At 41.2% G+C, this 6,000-nt stretch overlaps 1 protein-coding gene across 4 annotated transcripts in view; it reads right to left on the reverse strand.

Moving 5' to 3' along the window:
• SERTAD2 (SERTA domain containing 2) overlaps positions 1-5,030 on the reverse strand; it is a 106,477-nt gene extending 101,447 nt beyond the window's left edge. For 2 of the 4 annotated variants that reach the window (XM_090050616.1, XM_090050662.1), the window contains exon 1: positions 4,480-4,940. The gene's annotated coding sequence lies outside the window, so the exon portion shown is untranslated. Of the gene's footprint in view, positions 1-4,479 lie in introns of all 4 variants that reach the window. The other 2 variants (XR_016442864.1, XM_090050643.1) reach the window with 2 other exon arrangements.
• Between the last annotated feature and the right edge of the window lie 970 nt (positions 5,031-6,000).

The raw sequence follows: 6,000 nt of genomic DNA on the forward strand, positions 1-6,000 counted from the left end.
AACAGTTCCCAGTTTCTTCCAATTAAAAAATGTTTCATGTAGGTCACTTATTGCTATGCACATGCTACAGAGAGCTCAGTGTGAGGCTGTCAATTCATCATTTTTTCTCCCTAAGTGCTTAATGTGATAGATGGTCTAGTTAGTTGTTTCGTAAGGGAACAGATGACCCTTTGAGACGAGGAAATGAAGGCTAACCTGTATTAGGGATCCTACTGAGATCAATATAATCTCCCACCCTAAAATAGTTAAGGTCACAATTTTTTTTAAGTTTCCCATTGGGTCTGACATATATCTGAATATACTGGAAACCTTACACCGGGGTTACATCCCAGCTCTTGATTTGAAGTAAAGAACATACAGCATTTGGATGATAAGAAACAACGTTACACCAGCACATCATCAGAAAAAATGAGTGACCTTCACTCTTGATTCTGCTGACAAACACAGACACTGAACCTACTTGCAGCCAGGATGCTAGTGTAATTTCTGGAAGACAATCTAATATAGATTCAAAAATTGTTTTTCTTCATCTATACATGGGTTGTCTGAACTGAAGAACATGGCTTTTTAAAATCAACTGTTTAGCATGCCAACATGAAATGCAGCCAACTAGTCTCTTTTTCTTTTAACATGGAATCTGCAATAGCAAAAAAGAAATCAGCATTTTTATTGATTTTCATAATCATCATCTCTGGGGCTTAAAGTCACTAGATTGCTAAATGGTAATTTTCTGATGCTAGGGAATCTTCCCATTTAATTATATGCCCTTCCTTGTCGAGGGTACTGTTCTTAACTTTCCAAAGGGCCACTGTAATGAAAGTCTGGCACAAAAGCTGTCACCCCACCCCCCAACTACTTAACTGCCCAAAATTGCAAACAAATTCCTGTATCTTTCATATAGGAAATCAAAGGGACTTAAATCTTCTTAGAACAAAATAATTTCCTAGTGTCTTACAAGATGCAGACACCCCAACATTTCAGAATTTTGATATGGTGTCAAAGATCTCGGATTAACTAATCCCTCCTCCAGGTTTTCCTGTCGTAAGCATGTTGTGAACATAAATAAAAACAGACCATACGCTACAGCAATTATGATTTCTATAGAGAAAAAAAATCTTCCTCGTATATCAAACATTTTAGAGGGGTAATTCAACCCGAGATGAAAGTGTCTAAGAATTTCACCATAATTCATTTGGAGAAATTAATCTGATCTCACTATTGCTGTTTCTCAGTCGTTCTTCAGAAGAGACACACACAAATAATCACTTTTTAAACAAAAATTTAAGAAGGGCTTTTAAGTTCCTCCAAAACAATTGCTCTTGAAAACAAAATAAATGGTATTAGACAATTTTTGCTTAATTTGATTATTTCATTAGTTTGTCTGGACAATTTACTACTAGCCAAATTCTGTGATTCTTTAAATTTATTTTAATGGGAACTTTGTTCAATTAAGACCCACATATTTTGGACCAATTAATGTAGTTCTGTCTATCTGGAAAAAATGTGGAGGAACACTACAGTCTAAATACCCTGAGTGACTACCTACTTCCCTTTTTTGTTCTCCTGTTTACTATGTCTTGGTATTTCAGATCCAACTATATTACTCACCAACACTACTAAATAAAAATCTGACGTAGTGTTTGAGCTAGAAGCTGAAGTTTTGCTTTGGTTTCTCACATGTACCTATTCTGTGATGAGCAGATATAACTCTTGAAATGTTTGTTTTAATAAATACCACACAAGTTGACAGTATCAATAGAATTGGAAAGCCTCTAAAAACAAGTCTAGTTTGCATAATTAATGTTAATTACAACAACATCTCAATCAGTGACACAAAAGCTTAGCAATGAACACAGTCATACAAGGAAGTGAAAACATGAAACAAACATGAAATACTTGTTTCTCTTTCTGAGGGAGTTTCAAGAACAAGTTTCAAAAGACAAAAAGTGCACCTAATACATTAAGGCAAGGAACAATACCACCTGGCTAGACATGTTTTCTAGACAGTCTGTTTAGTACAGAGCTTTCCACTGAGACAGTAATAAGTCAGAGGCCAAGAACTGTGGACGCTCCAGATAATACTATCTTCCTACAACATCAGATCCGAGCTACTATGAACAACTCTAGGAAACGGACTAAGAGTCTGATTCTACCCCCCACTGAATTTAACTTTAAATTCTTCATATCATATTGTTTCAAAATATACACACGCACACACACCATGAACACTGCATTTAGGTAGCATTGCCAGCCTCCCCTTAGGTCTACAAGAACTTTGGTATAAGATAATGAATTTCACAACAATCTTCTCTCTGCCTTCCACAGCAATAGAAGATACCTAAACATACAAAAAACGTATTTAAAAAAATTGTTGCATAAAAATTATCAACTCCAACAGCTGTTTCTGATGTAATAATGTATTCCTATCATTCACTAGAGCATGTGTACCTTTATTTTCAGAAAAGCTTTTGGTGACTTTAAGAAAAAAATAGTTGGCCATCATATTCTTATATCAAGGGGAAAAAATATTAAATATTTTTAAGGCCTGATCCTGCCTCTCTCTCTTTCTCTTATTGGTGGGTATGTTAGTATGAGGATAATCACACTGAAATCAAAGGGCTTACTCATGTAGTTAAATGCCACTCAGCATGAGTAAAGGCCTGATGATGGCTGAAATCACAGATTGTTGTGTCACTATCTGGGGGCTTTTGGAATCATGGGATTCTAATCACTTGTCACACAGATACGAAGGAGTTAACTTAATTAAACTTTTTGGAGTTACAATAACAGAGGAGGTAGCCTGTGTAATGTTGGCTCAACAAATCTTAGCTAAAGGGGTTCCATGAATGCAACCATAACAAGTATTCAGAAAAAGTTAACATATATTGGGCAACTTCATCTGTATTGCAAGGACATTGGTTATAGTGCTTTAAGCAAGGGACCAATTGACATGAAAAGTAAAATAAAATAACCAAATCATTTACTACCTATGAATAACAAGCATTTTCTTAACTTAGTATTTCATCCATCTAAAATTTCTCCCCCTTTTTAAACGCAACAGTGACAACCTAAGGTTTTTCTCACCTGTAAGTTTGATTTTCCCTGGAGAACCACTTAAAAATTACTGTTTCCTTTTCATAGTCATTGACTAAAGAAAACATGGCTCCTTCCATCTTGTTTACAAATACGTTTTATACAGGTTTGGCTGAAATTTAGGTGCAAGATCTTGATGTGGTACAAAGAATTTCTTTTACCAAAGTTTAGTGGAAATTTCTTTTGGCTGTTTTTCAGCTACTGATGAGAAAGAGACAAGGTTGGAATGTTGCAAGAGCGCATAGTTAACAACCAAAGCCCACAATTAAAGAGCTACTTTGTTTTCCCTACTTAACTTCTGTGACTTAATAGCCCACTAGGTTGAAAAGAAAAGGACTATAAAATGACATGGTACTGAGACTGTAAAAGCATCTTCAGAAGATACAATGTAACTACTTGTTGGAGTTTTCTTTGTTTTATGTTAATTGCTTTAACTATACATTGCAAAAAATGTAATTTAAACCATATATTTGTTTTTTTTTAGTTTTTAAAATGCTCTACGAAACAAATTAATATGAATGACAGAGGCATCACCATGTCACACTAGTATTGCAAATCTATGCTCAGTCCACCAAAAGGACATTCCAAGTGAAGGCTAAAGCTCTCATCTGATATACTCATTTTCCTGTTATTCAGTAATGGGTGTCTTGCATTCCATGTGTGGTGAAATACCTAGGCACAGCAGGTTGTGCTAAAGGATGGAGCATCAGATGAACAGATGAATTTGGGTTCAAACACTAAAGTTATTTAAGGGTTGCATACTAATAAAAGAAGGACATGAAGGTAAGCTTTCAAAGAGCTGCTCTGCAGTATAGTTTGGACTTGTGACTTGTCTACTGCTCCATCAAAATACATTGAGAAATATAAAAGGCTTTCAAGAATTAGCTCTCTTATATTCAATCATTCCCCCCCAACCCACAATGTCCAAAGAAGCAGTTTTAGTCCAAAACAGTGAATGAAGCATCATTAGCAATTTTACACTTAGTTATCACCAATATCAGATAAACAAAAAAGTAGAAGTCTAGACAAGCAAGGTGGAGGTGGAGTAAAAAAAAAAGGAAAGAAAGAAAAAATGGAAAAGAGAGTAAGAAAAAGTATCATCTTTGCTCATGACAGGCTTCACGTGAAGGAAACCAGCTCAACTTCTGGACACTTGACAGTCACCAGACACAGCCGATCCATGATCCATTCGGCGTGTTGCAGTACTAAGGGACACTGGTCACATTACACCATTTCTCCCCATTTTCTTTCTCCTTTCGCCCACTGAAGAAGTACCCTGGGCTACTCAAGCCAAAAGGAGACTTCTTGTTTTTCTTTCACCACCCCCCAAAAAGTGACCCATGACTCCACGCATCTTAAGGCAGAAAGGCCATGTCTTGTACTCACCCTTTTCCAGAAGGGCTCAATAATCCAGGCTCCGAGACAAGGGGAAGGGGAGAGGGAGGAAGGAAGCAGGAATAAAATTTTTTAAAAAAGGGGGAGGGGAGGGAAGGGAAAGAGGGGAAGGAGGGGAAAAAAGAATGAATAATAAGAATAATAATAAAAAAGAGGAGACAGGCTGCAACGAGTAGGCGCCCAGGTACTGGAGTGGCTTTGCTCTATCCCATCACTTGGCAGTAGCCCTGGGCAGGAGGAGACTAGCTGGGGGGGAAGTTGGTGTTGCAGCTGGTAGGGAGGATATGACACTGTAACAAGTACAGCCAGCCAGCCATGTATCAGAGGAGGAGGAGGAGAAGGAGGAGGAGGAGGCGGCGGCAGCCCATGCACAGGGGCTGGGGCAGCCCGGGGAGCAGCAGAGGCAGCAGCACCGCCTGCCTGCACAAGGCATTTAATGGGATTGATGGGTTGTGCAGTGACTCACAGACTTTAGTTAGCCACAGGAGGGGGATCGCCCCGCCCACCCTGCTCCTGGGAGCCTATGCGCACGCCGGCTTGATGGAGTGACAGCGCTGCCAGCCAATGCCCGGGCAGCTCTCACCCAAGGCTGGAGCAGCCCCTTCGCCCAATGAGTCTTCTGAGGACACTGCCGCGAAGTGAAGGCGGAGGGGGAGAGGAGAGCCCTCGGTGGGGGGAAAGAGGGAAAAGCCTCCCGTGGCAGCCTGGCCAATCCGGTGAGGGCTTGGGGGTTGATGGGCATAGCGCTGCCAGCCAATCAGAGGCCAGGCGGAGGCGGAGGGGCGGGTTGCGGGGGAATCTAGTGTTTTCCTGCTCTGAAGCGGGGGGAGAGCGTGACGGGCGCAGGCTGCGCTGGCGCGCGGGGGGACACACGCAAACCCCCGAGTGGGGGCGCACACGCATGTGTGCAGTCACCTGTGTGTCTGCGTGTGCACGCATTGTTCGTGTTCACACATCTGCGTGCGCACATTGCGCTTACACTTGTGTGTGTGTAGTGGACATGGAAACACGTGTGTGTGTGTGTATGTGTGTGTGTGTGTGTGTGTGCGCGCGCGCGCATGCGCATGCACACACTTTATTGCATCCAACACCTGCCAGGAGACTCAGGCTTCCCAGGGCTCGGGGTTTTTCTCTTACAGGGGTCCCCTCCCCTTCCCCACACACGGCACACTCTCCTGGATTAGGTACAGACGTTCAAAAAGCCCAAGTTGGAAGCAATCGAAGTTACAATGTTTGCTGTAAGCAGCATAGTTTTGATTGGTAGTGAACCATACATACATTTGCCCTTTTTGGGCAAATATTAGACGGGGTTCCACCATTTTTAAACCAGACTCCGTGTGCCGAACTTCTGTTCTGTTATGGGTATAGACCAGTTTCCAGTCACTTGTACCAGTAAAAGGGTAATGTCTGTACCTGGTCCTGCTTCACTTGTTGCCAGTACATGGCTGGGTCATCCCGGGCAAATAGTCCCTGTGTAATATCAACTGCTGCTGGCATTCCTGGGTACTTGGG

The sequence above is a fragment of the Crocodylus siamensis genome, chromosome 1 (assembly GCF_052110815.1).
Source record: "Crocodylus siamensis isolate JL-2025a chromosome 1, ASM5211081v1, whole genome shotgun sequence".
NCBI lineage: Eukaryota > Metazoa > Chordata > Crocodylia > Crocodylidae > Crocodylus > Crocodylus siamensis.